Here is a 12,628-nt window from a genome sequence, read left to right as displayed (position 1 = left end):
GCCGCGTTGCACGGGAGAATGTGAAAAGTGTTCATATGGTGTAAAAACCTGAGAAATCCGTCCGTTTTCGTCATTTGTTATCGAATCGACTTAAAGCCAGATCGTCACATTGGCCGCTTTTCTCTCTGAGACGGTTACATTTATCGTCTGCAATGCTATGTCGCGTGCTGCGGTATGCGGAGACACAAAAAGCACCATATTAGAACACAGAAGAAACTTCTAAGTTGAAGTAATAGCCAGTAAAAAGTAGTACAATTCAAGTTTTAGTTGTCGATTATTCACTTTTTAGCCGGCTTTGGTGGCTTGGACATGACCTAGGACCTTAAGATTTTGCATGAAAGGAGGACTAGCAGCCGCGTTGCACGGGAGAATGTGAAAAGTGTTCATATGTAGTAAAAACCTGGGAAATCCGTCCGGATTCGTATTTGTTATCGAATCCACTTAAAGCCAGATCGTCACATTGGCCGCTTTTCTCTCTGAGACGGTTACATTTATCGTCTGCGAAGCTATGTCGCATGCTGCGGTATGAGGAAACACTAAAAGCATAATAGTAGAATACAGAAGAAGCTTCTAAGTTGAAGCAATAGCCAGTAAGAAGTAGTACAATTCAAGTTTTAGTTATCGATTATTCACCTTTTAGCCGGCTTTGGTGGCTTGGACATGACCTAGGACCTTAAGATTTTGCATGAAAGGAGGACTAGCAGCCGCGTTGCACGGGAGAATGTGAAAAGTGTTCATATGTAGTAAAAACCTGAGAAATCCGTCCGTTTTCGTCATTTGTTATCGAATCGACTTAAAGCCAGATCGTCACATTGGCCGCTTTTCTCTCTGAGACGGTTACATTTATCGTCTGCAAAGCTATGTCGCGTGCTGCGGTATGCGGAAACACTAAAAGCACCATAGTAGAACACAGAAGAAGCTTCTAAGTTGAAGCAATAGCCAGTAAGAAGTAGTACAATTGAAGTTTAAGTTATCGATTATTCACCTTTTAGCCGGCTTTGGTGGCTTGTACATGACCTAGGACGTTAAGATTTTGCATGAAAGGAGGACTAGCAGCCGCGTTGCATGTGAGAATGTGAAAGTGTTCATATGTAGTAAAAACCTGAGAAATCTGACCATTTTCGACATTTGTTATGGAATCGACTTAAAGCCAGATCGTCACATTGGCCGCTTTTCTCCCTGAGACGGTTACATTTATCGTCTGCAAAGCTATGTCGCGTGCTGCGGTATGTGGAGACACTAAAAGCACCATATTAGAACACAGAAGGATCTTCTAAGTTGAAGTAATAGCCAGTAAGAAGTAGTACAATTCAAGTTTTAGTTGTCGATTATGCACTTTTTAGCCGGCTTTGGTGGCTTGGACATGACCTAGGACCATAAGATTTTGCATGAAAGGAGGACTAGCAGCCGCGTTGCACGGGAGAATGTGAAAAGTGTTCATATGTAGTAAAAACCTGAGAAATCCGTCCGTTTTCGTCATTTGTTATCGAATCGATTTAAAGCCAGATCGTCACATTGGCCGCTCTTCTCTCTGAAACGGTTACATTTATCGTCTCCAAAGCTATGTCGCGTGCTGCGGTATGCGGGCACACTAAAAGCACCATAGTAGAACACAGAAGAAGCTTCTAAGTTGAAGTAATAGCCAGTAAGAAGTAGTACAATTCAAGTTTATATTAACGATTATTCACTTTTTAGCCGGCTTTGGTGGTTTGAACATGACCTAGGACCTTAAGATTCTGCATGAAAGGAGGACTAGCAGCCGCGTTGCATGGGAGAATGTGAAAAGTGTTCATATGTAGTAAAAACCTGAGAAATCCGTCCGTTTTCGTCATTTGTTATCGAAACGACTTAAAGCCAGATCGTCACATTGGCCCCTTTTCTCTCTGAGACGGTTACATTTATCGTCAGCAAAGCTATGTCGCGTGCTGCGGTCTGCGGAGACACTAAAAGCACAATATTAGAACACAGAAGAAGCTTCTAAATTGAAGTAATAGCCAGTATGAAGTAGTACTATTTAAGTTTTAGTTGTCGACTAATCACTTTTTCTCCGGCTTTGGTGGCTTGGACATGACTTAGGACCTTAAGATTTTGCATGAAAGGAAGACTAGCAGCCGCGTTGCACGGGAGAATGTGAAAAGTGTTCATATGTAGTAAAAACCTGAGAAATCCGTCCGTTTTCGTCATTTGTTATCGAATCGATTTAAAGCCAGATCGTCACATTGGCCGCTCTTCTCTCTGAAACGGTTACATTTATCGCCTGCAAAGCTATGTCGCGTGCTGCGGTATGCGGGCACACTAAAAGCACCATAGTAGAACACAGAAGAAGCTTCTAAGTTGAAATAATAGCCAGTAAGAAGTAGTTTAATTCAAGTTTATATTATCGATTATTCACTTTTTAGCCGGCTTTGGTGGCTTGGATAAGACCTAGGACCTTAAGATTTTGCATGAAAGGAGGACTAGCAGCCGCGTTGCACGGGAGAATGTGAAAAGTGTTCATATGTAGTAAAAACCTGAGAAATCCGTCCGTTATCGTCATTTGTTATTGAATCGACTTAAAGCCAGATCGTCACATTGGCCGCTTTTCTCTCTGAGACGGTTACATTTATTGTCTGCAAAGCTATGTCGCGTGCTGCGGTATGCGGAAAGACTAAAAGCACAATAGTAGAATACAGAAGAAGCTTCTAAGATGAAGTAATAGCCAGTAAGAAGTAGTACAATTCAAGTTTTAGTTATCGATTATTAACTTTTTAGCCGTCTTTGGTGGTTTGAACATGACCTAGGACCTTAAGATTCTGCATGAATGGAGGATTAGCAGCCGCGTTGCATGGGAGAATGTGAAAAGTGTTCATATGTAGTAAAAACCTGAGAAATCCGTCCGTTTTCGTCATTTGTTATCGAAACGACTTAAAGCCAGATCGTCACATTGGCCGCTTTTCTCTCTAAGACGGTTACATTTATCGTCAGCAAAGCTATGTCGCGTGCTGCGGTATGCGGAGACACTAAAAGCACCATATTAGAACACAGAAGAAGCTTCTAAATTGAAGTAATAGCCAGTAAGAAGTAGTACTATTTATGTTTTAGTTGTCGACTAATCACTTTTATGCCGGCTTTGGTCGCTTGGACATGACTTAGGACCTTAAGGTTTTGCATGAAAGGAGGACTAGCAGCCGCGTTGCACGGGAGAATGTGAAAAGTGTTCATATGTAGTAAAAACCTGAGAAATCCGTCCGTCTTCGTCATTTGTTATCGAATCGATTTAAAGCCAGATCGTCACATTGGCCGCTCTTCTCTCTGAAACGGTTACATTTATCGTCTCCAAAGCTATGTCGCGTGCTGCGGTATGCGGGCACACTAAAAGCACCATAGTAGAACACAGAAGAAGCTTCTAAGTTGAAGTAATAGCCAGTAAGAAGTAGTACAATTCAAGTTTATATTATCGATTATTCACTTTTTAGCCGGCTTTGGTGGCTTGGATAAGACCTAGGACCTTAAGATTTTGCATGAAAGGAGGACTAGCAGCCGCGTTGCACGGGAGAATGTGAAAAGTGTTCATATGTAGTAAAAACCTGGGAAATCCGTCCGGTTTCGTATTTGTTATCGAATCCACTTAAAGCCAGATCGTCACATTGGCCGCTTTTCTCTCTGAGACGGTTACATTTATCGTCTAAAAGCTATGTCGCGTGCTGCCGTATACGGAGACACTTAAAGCACCATAGTAGAACACAGATGAAGCTTCTAAGTTGAAGCAATAGCCAGTAAGAAGTAGTTCAATTCAAGTTTTAATTACAGATTATTCACCTTTTAGCCGGCTTTGGTGGCTTGGATAAGACCTTGGACCTTAAGATTTTGGATGAAAGGAGGACTAGCAGCCGCGTTGCACGGGAGAATGTGAAAAGTGTTCATATGTAGTAAAAACCTGAGAAATCCGTCCGTTATCGTCATTTGTTATTGAATCGACTTAAAGCCAGATCGTCACATTGGCCGCTTTTCTCTCTGAGACGGTTACATTTATTGTCTGCAAAGCTATGTCGCGTGCTGCGGTATGCGGAAACACTAAAAGCACAATAGTAGAATACAGAAGAAGCTTCTAAGTTGAAGTAATAGCCAGTAAGAAGTAGTACAATTCAAGTTTTAGTTATCGATTATTAACTTTTTAGCCGTCTTTGGTGGTTTGAACATGACCTAGGACCTTAAGATTCTGCATGAAAGGAGGACTAGCAGCCGCGTTGCATGGGAGAATGTGAAAAGTGTTCATATGTAGTAAAAACCTGAGAAATCCGTCCGTTTTCGTCATTTGTTATCGAATCGACTTAAAGCCAGATCGTCACATTGGCCGCTTTTCTCTCTGAGACGGTTACATTTATCGCCTGCAAAGCTATGTCGCGTGCTGCGGTATGCGGAGACACTAAAAGCACCATATTAGAACACAGAAGAAGCTTCTAAATTGAAGTAATAGCCAGTAAGAAGTAGTACTATTTATGTTTTAGTTGTCGACTAATCACTTTTATGCCGGCTTTGGTCGCTTGGACATGACTTAGGACCTTAAGATTTTGCATGAAAGGAGGACTAGCAGCCGCGTTGCACGGGAGAATGTGAAAAGTGTTCATATGTAGTAAAAACCTGAGAAATCCGTCCGTTTTCGTCATTTGTTATCGAATCGATTTAAAGCCAGATCGTCACATTGGCCGCTCTTCTCTCTGAAACGGTTACATTTATCGTCTGCAAAGCTATGTCGCGTGCTGCGGTATGCGGGCACACTAAAATCACCATAGTAGAACACAGAAGAAGCTTCTAAGTTGAAGTAATAGCCAGTAAGAAGTAGTACAATTCAAGTTTATATTATCGATTATTCACTTTTTTAGCCGGCTTTGGTGGCTTGGATAAGACCTAGGACCTTAAGATTTTGCATGAAAGGAGGACTAGCAGCCGCGTTGCACGGGAGAATGTGAAAAGTGTTCATATGGTGTAAAAACCTGAGAAATCCGTCCGTTATCGTCATTTGTTATCGAATCGACTTAAAGCGAGATCGTCACATTGGCCGCTTTTCTCTCTGAGACGGTTACATTTATCGTCTGCAATGCTATGTCGCGTGCTGCGGTATGCGGAGACACAAAAAGCACCATATTAGAACACAGAAGAAACTTCTAAGTTGAAGTAATAGCCAGTAAGAAGTAGTACAATTCAAGTTTTAGTTGTCGATTATTCACTTTTTAGCCGGCTTTGGTGGCTTGGACATGACCTAGGACCTTAAGATTTTGCATGAAAGGAGGACTAGCAGCCGCGTTGCACGCGAGAATGTGAAAAGTGTTCATATGTAGTAAAAACCTGGGAAATCCGTCCGGTTTCGTATTTGTTATCGAATCCACTTAAAGCCAAATCGTCACATTGGCCGCTTTTCTCTCTGAGACGGTTACATTTATCGTCTGCAAAGCTATGTCGCGTGCTGCCGTGTACGGAGACACTAAAAGCACCATAGTAGAACACAGAAGAAGCTTCTAAGTTGAAGCAATAGCCAGTAAGAAGTAGTTCAATTCAAGTTTTAATTATAGATTATTCACTTTTTAGCCGGCTTTGGTGGCTTGGATAAGACCTAGGACCTTAAGATTTTGCATGAAAGGTGGACTAGCAGCCGCGTTGCACGGGAGTATGTGAAAAGTGTTCATATGGAGTAAAAACCTGAGAAATCCGTCCGTTATCTTCATTTGTTATTGAATCGACTTAAAGCCAGATCGTCACATTGGCCGCTTTTCTCTCTGAGACGGTTACATTTATTGTCTGCAAAGCTATGTTTGCGTGCTGCGGTATGCGGAAACACTAGAATCACAATAGTAGAATACAGAAGAAGCTTCTAAGTTGTAGTAATAGCCAGTAAGAAGTAGTACAATTCAAGTTTTAGTTATCGATTATTAACTTTTTAGCCGTCTTTGGTGGTTTGAACATGACCTAGGACCTTAAGATTCTGCATGAAAGGAGGACTAGCAGCCGCGTTGCATGGGAGAATGTGAAAAGTGTTCATATGTAGTAAAAACCTGAGAAATCCGTCCGTTTTCGTCATTTGTTATCGAAACGACTTAAAGCCAGATCGTCACATTGGCCGCTTTTCTCTCTGAGGCGGTTACATTTATCGTCAGCAAAGCTATGTCGCGTGCTGCGGTCTGCGGAGACACTAAAAGAACCGTATTAGAACACAGAAGTAGCTTCTAAATTGAAGTAATAGCCAGTAAGAAGTAGTACTATTTAAGTTTTAGTTGTCGATTAACCACTTTTTAGCCGGCTTTGGTGGATTCGACATGACTTAGGACCTTAAGAGTTTGCATGAAAGGAAGACTAGCAGCCGCGTTGCACGGGAGAATGTGAAAAGAGTTCATATGTAGTAAAAACCTGAGAAATCCTTCCGTTTTCGTCATTTGTTATCGAATCGATTTAAAGCCAGATCGTCAAATTGGCCGCTCTTCTCTCTGAAACGGTTACATTTATCGTCTGCAAAGCTATGTCGCGTGCTGCGGTATGCGGAAACACTAAAAGCACCATAGTAGAACACAGAAGAAGCTTCTAAGTTGAAGTAATAGCCAGTAAGAAGTAGTACAATTCAAGTTTTAATTATCAATTATTCACTTTATAGCCGGTTTTGGTGGCTTGGATAAGACCTAGGACCTTAAGATTTTGCATGAAAGGAGGACTAGCAGCCGCGTTGCACGGGAGAATGTGACAAGTGTTCATATGGAGTAAAAACCTGAGAAATCCGTCCGTTATCGTCATTTGTTATCGCATCGACTTAAAGCCAGATCGCCACATTGGCCGCTTTTCTCTCTGAGACGATTACATTTATCGTCTGCAAAGCTATGGCGCGTGCTGCGGTATGCGGAGACACTAAAAGCACCATACTAGAACACAGAAGAAACTTCTAAGTTGAAGTAATAGCCAGTAAGAAGTAGTACAATTCAAGTTTTAGTTATCGATTATTCACCTTTTAGCCGGCTTTGGTGGCTTGGACATGCCCTAGGACCTTAAGATTTTGCATGAAAGGAGGACTAGCAGCCGCGTTGCATGGGAGAATGTGAAAAGTGTTCATATGTAGTAAAAACCTGAGAAATCAGTCCGTCTTCGTCATTTGTTATCGAATCGACTTAAAGCCAGATCGTCACATTGGCCGCTTTTTTCTCTGAGACGGTTACATTTATCGTCTGCAAAGCTATGTCGCGTGCTGCCGTATGTGGGGACACTAAAAGCACCATAGTAGAACACAGAAGGAGCTTATAAGTTGAAGTAATAGCCAGTAAGACGTAGTACAATTCAAGTTTTAGTTGTCGATTATTCACTTTTTAGCCGGCTTTGGTGGCTTGGACATGACCTAGGACCTTACGATTTTGCATGAAAGGAGGACTAGCAGCCGCGTTGCACGGGAGAATGTGAAAAGTGTTCATATGTCGTAAAAACCTGAGAAATCTGTCCATTTTCGTCATTTGTTATCGAATCGACTTAAAGCCAGATCGTCACATTGGCCGCTTTTCTCTCTGAGACGGTTACATTTATCGTCTGCAAAGCTATGTCGCGTGCTGCGGTATGTGGAGACACTAAAAGCACCATAGTAGAACACAGAAGAAACTTCTAAGTTGAAGTAATTGCCAGTAAGAAGTAGTACAATTCAAGTTTTAGTTGTCGATTATTCACTTTTTAGCCGGCTTTGGTGGCTTGGACATGACCTAGGACCTTAAGATTTTGCATGAAAGGAGGACTAGCAGCCGCGTTGCACGGGAGAATGTGAAAAGTGTTCATATGTAGTGAAAACCTGAGAAATCCGTCCGTTTTCGTCATTTGTTATCGAATCGACTTAAAGCCAGATCGTTATATTAGCCGCTTTTCTCTCTGAGACGGTTACATTTATCGTCTGCAAAGCTATGTCGCGTGCTGCGGTATGCGGAACACTAAAAGCACCATAGTAGAACACAGAAGAAGCTTCTAAGTTGAAGTAATAGCCAGTAAGAAGTAGTACAATTCAAGTTTTAATTATCGATTATTCACTTTTTAGCCGGCTTTGGTGGCTTGGATAAGACCTAGGACCTTAAGATTTTGCATGAAAGGAGGACTAGCAGCCGCGTTGCGCGGGAGAATGTGAAAAGTGTTCATATGGAGTAAAAACCTGAGAAATCCGTCCGTTATCGTCATTTGTTATCGAATCGACTTAAAGCCAGATCGTCACATTGGCCGCTTTTCTCTCTGAGATGGTTACATTTATCGTCTGCAAAGCTATGTCGCGTGCTGCGGTATGTGGCGACACTAAAAGCACCATAGTAGAACTCAGAAGGAGCTTCTAAGTTGAAGTAATAGCCAGTAAGAAGTAGTACAATTCAAGTTTTAGTTGTCGATTATTCACTTTTTAGCCGGCTTTGGTGGCTTGGACATGACCTAGGACCTTAAGATTTTGCATGAAAGGAGGACCAGCAGCCGCGTTGCACGGGAGAATGTGAAAAGTGTTCATATGTAGTAAAAACCTGAGAAATCTGTCCATTTTCGTCATTTGTTATTGAATCGACTTAAAGCCAGATCGTCACATTGGCCGCTTTTCTCTCTGAGACGGTTACATTTATCGTCTGCAAAGCTATGTCGCGTGCTGCGGTATGTGGAGACACTAAAAGCACCATAGTAGAACACAGAAGAAGCTTCTAAGTTGAAGTAATAGCCAGTAAGAAGTAGTACAATTCAAGGTTTCGTTGTCGATTATTCACTTTTTAGCCGGCTTTGGTGGCTTGGACGTGACCTAGGACCTTAAGATTTTGCATGAAAGGAGGACTAGCAGCCGCGTTGCATGGGAGAATGTGAAAAGTGTTCATATGTAGTAAAAACCTGAGAAATCCGTCCGTTTTCGTCATTTGTTATCGAATCGATTTAAAGCCAGATCGCCAAATTGGCCGCTCTTCTCTCTGAAACGGTTACATTTATCGTCTGCAAAGCTATGTCGCGTGCTGCGGTATGCGGAAACACTAAAAGCACCATAGTAGAACACAGAAGAAGCTTCTAAGTTGAAGTAATAGCCAGTAAGAAGTAGTACAATTCAAGTTTTAATTATCAATTATTCACTTTATAGCCGGTTTTGGTGGCTTGGATAAGACCTAGGACCTTAAGATTTTGCATGAAAGGAGGACTAGCAGCCGCGTTGCACGGGAGAATGTGAAAAGTGTTCATATGGAGTAAAAACCTGAGAAATCCGTCCGTTATCGTCATTTGTTATCGCATCGACTTAAAGCCAGATCGCCACATTGGCCGCTTTTCTCTCTGAGACGATTACATTTATCGTCTGCAAAGCTATGGCGCGTGCAGCGGTATGCGGAGACACTAAAAGCACCATATTAGAACACAGAAGAAACTTTTAAGTTGAAGTAATAGCCAGTAAGAAGTAGTACAATTCAAGTTTTAGTTATCGATTATTCACCTTTTAGCCGGCTTTGGTGGCTTGGACATGCCCTAGGACCTTAAGATTTTGCATGAAAGGAGGACTAGCAGCCGCGTTGCATGGGAGAATGTGAAAAGTGTTCATATGTAGTAAAAACCTGAGAAATCAGTCCGTCTTCGTCATTTGTTATCGAATCGACTTAAAGCCAGATCGTCACATTGGCCGCTTTTTTCTCTGAGACGGTTACATTTATCGTCTGCAAAGCTATGTCGCGTGCTGCCGTATGTGGGGACACTAAAAGCACCATAGTAGAACACAGAAGGAGCTTATAAGTTGAAGTAATAGCCAGTAAGACGTAGTACAATTCAAGTTTTAGTTGTCGATTATTCACTTTTTAGCCGGCTTTGGTGGCTTGGACATGACCTAGGACCTTAAGATTTTGCATGAAAGGAGGACTAGCAGCCGCGTTGCACGGGAGAATGTGAAAAGTGTTCATATGTCGTAAAAACCTGAGAAATCTGTCCATTTTCGTCATTTGTTATCGAATCGACTTAAAGCCAGATCGTCACATTGGCCGCTTTTCTCTCTGAGACGGTTACATTTATCGTCTGCAAAGCTATGTCGCGTGCTGCGGTATGTGGAGACACTAAAAGCACCATAGTAGAACACAGAAGAAACTTCTAAGTTGAAGTAATTGCCAGTAAGAAGTAGTACAATTCAAGTTTTGTTATCGATTATTCACCTTTTAGCCGGCTTTGGTGGCTTGGACATGACCAAGGACCATACGATTTTGCATGAAAGGAAGACTAGCAGCCGCGTTGCATGGGAGAATGTGAAAAGTGTTCATATGTAGTAAAAACCTGAGAAATCTGTCCATTGTCGTCATTTGTTATCGAATCGACTTAAAGCCAGATCGTTATATTGGCCGCTTTTCTCTCTGAGACGGTTACATTTATCGTCTGCAAAGCTATGTCGCGTGCTGCGGTATGCGGAGACACTAAAAGCACCATATTAGAACACAGATGAAACTTCTAAGTTGAAGTAATAGCCAGTAAGAAGTATTACAATTAAAGTTTTAGTTATCGATTATTCACCTTTTAGCCGGCTTTGGTGGCTTGGACATGACCTAGGACCTTTAGATTTTGCATGAAAGGAGGATTAGCAGCCGCGTTGCATGGGAGAATGTGAAAAGTGTTCATATGTAGTAAAAACCTGAGAAATCTGTCCATTTTCGTCATTTGTTATCGAATCGACTTAAAACCAGATCGTCACATTGGCCGCTTTTCTCTCTGAGACGGTTACATTTATCGTCTGCAAAGCTATGTCGCGTGCTGCGGTATGTGGCGACATTAAAAGCACCATAGTAGAACACAGAAGGAGCTTCTAAGTTGAAGTAATAGCCAGTAAGAAGTAGTACAATTCAAGTTTTAGTTGTCGATTATTCACTTTTTAGCCGGCTTTGGTGGCTTGGACATGACCTAGGACCTTACGATTTTGCATGAAAGGAGGACCAGCAGCCGCGTTGCACGGGAGAATGTGAAAAGTGTTCATATGTAGTAAAAACCTGAGAAATCCGTCTGTTTTCGTCATTTGTTATCGAATCGACTTAAAGCCAGATCGTTATATTGGCCGCATTTCTCTCTGAGACTGTTACATTTATCGTCTGCAAAGCTATGTCGCGTGCTGCGGTATGCGGAGACACTAAAAGCACCATATTAGAACACAGAAGAAGCTTCTAAGTTGAAGTAATAGCCAGTAAGAAGTAGTACAATTCAAGTTTTAGTTATCGATTATTCACTTTTTAGCCGGCTTTGGTGGCTTGGACATGACCTAGGACCTTAAGATTTTGCATGAAAGGAGGACTAGCAGCCGCGTTGCACGGGAGAATGTGAAAAGTGTTCATATGTAGTGAAAACCTGAGAAATCCGTCTGTTTTCGTCATTTGTTATCGAATCGACTTAAAGCCAGATCGTTATATTGGCCGCTTTTCTCTCTGAGATGGTTACATTTATCGTCTGCAAAGCTATGTCGCGTGCTGCGGTATGCGGAACACTAAAAGCACCTTAGTAGAACACAGAAGAAGATTCTAAGTTGAAGTAATAGCCAGTAAGAAGTAGTACAATTCAAGTTTTGATTATCGATTATTCACTTTTTAGCCGGATTTGGTGGCTTGGACATGAGGTGGAACCTTAAGATTTTGATGAAAGGAGGACTAGCAGCCGCGTTGCACGGGAGAATGTGAAAAGTGTTCATATGGAGTAAAAACCTGAGAAATCCGTCCGTTTTCGTCATTTGTTATCGAATCGATTTAAAGCCAGATCGTTATATTGGCCGCTCTTCTCTCTGAAACGGTTACATTTATCGTCTGCAGAGCTATGTCGCGTGCTGCCGTATGCTTAGACACTAAAAGCACCATAGTAGAACACAGAGGAAGCTTCTAAATTGAAGTAATAGCCAGTAAGAAGTAGTACAATTCAATTTTTAATTATCGATTATTCACCTTTTAGCCGGCTTTGGTGGCTTGGACATGACCTAGGACCTTAAGATTTTGCATGAAAGGAGGACTAGCAGCCGCGTTGCACGGGAGACTGTGAAAAGTGTTCATATGTAGGGAAAACCTGGGAAATCCGTCCGTTTTCGTTTTTTGTTATCGAATCGACTTAAAGCCAGATCGTTATATTGGCCGCTCTTCTCTCTGAAACGGTTACATTTATCGTCTGCAAAGCTATGTCGCGTGCTGCGGTATGCGGAATACTAAAAGCACCATAGTAGAACACAGAAGAAGATTCTAAGTTGAAGTAATAGCCAGTAAGAAGTAGTACAATTCAAGTTTTAGTTAATGATTATTCACTTTTTAGCCGGATTTGGTGGCTTGGACATGAGGTGGGACCTTAAGATCTTGCATTATAGGAGGACTAGCAGCCGCGTTGCACGGGAGAATGTGAAAAGTGTTCGTATGTAGTAAAAAACTGAGAAACCCGGCCGTTTTCGTCATTTGTTATTGAATCGATTTAAAGCCAGATTGTCACATTGGCCGCTCTTCTCTCTGAAACGGTTACATTTATCGTCTGCGAAGCTATGTCGCGTGCTGCGGTATGTGGAGACACTAAAAGCACCATAGTAGAACACAGAAGAAGCTTCTAAGTTGAAGTAATAGGCAGTAAGAAGTAGTACAATTCAAGTTTTAGTTATCGATTATTCACTATTTAGCCGGCTTTGGAGGCTTGGACATGACCA

The sequence above is a fragment of the Schistocerca gregaria genome, unplaced genomic scaffold, assembly GCF_023897955.1.
Source record: "Schistocerca gregaria isolate iqSchGreg1 unplaced genomic scaffold, iqSchGreg1.2 ptg000251l, whole genome shotgun sequence".
Lineage (NCBI taxonomy): Eukaryota > Metazoa > Arthropoda > Insecta > Orthoptera > Acrididae > Schistocerca > Schistocerca gregaria.
This window is presented reverse-complemented; position numbering follows the sequence as displayed.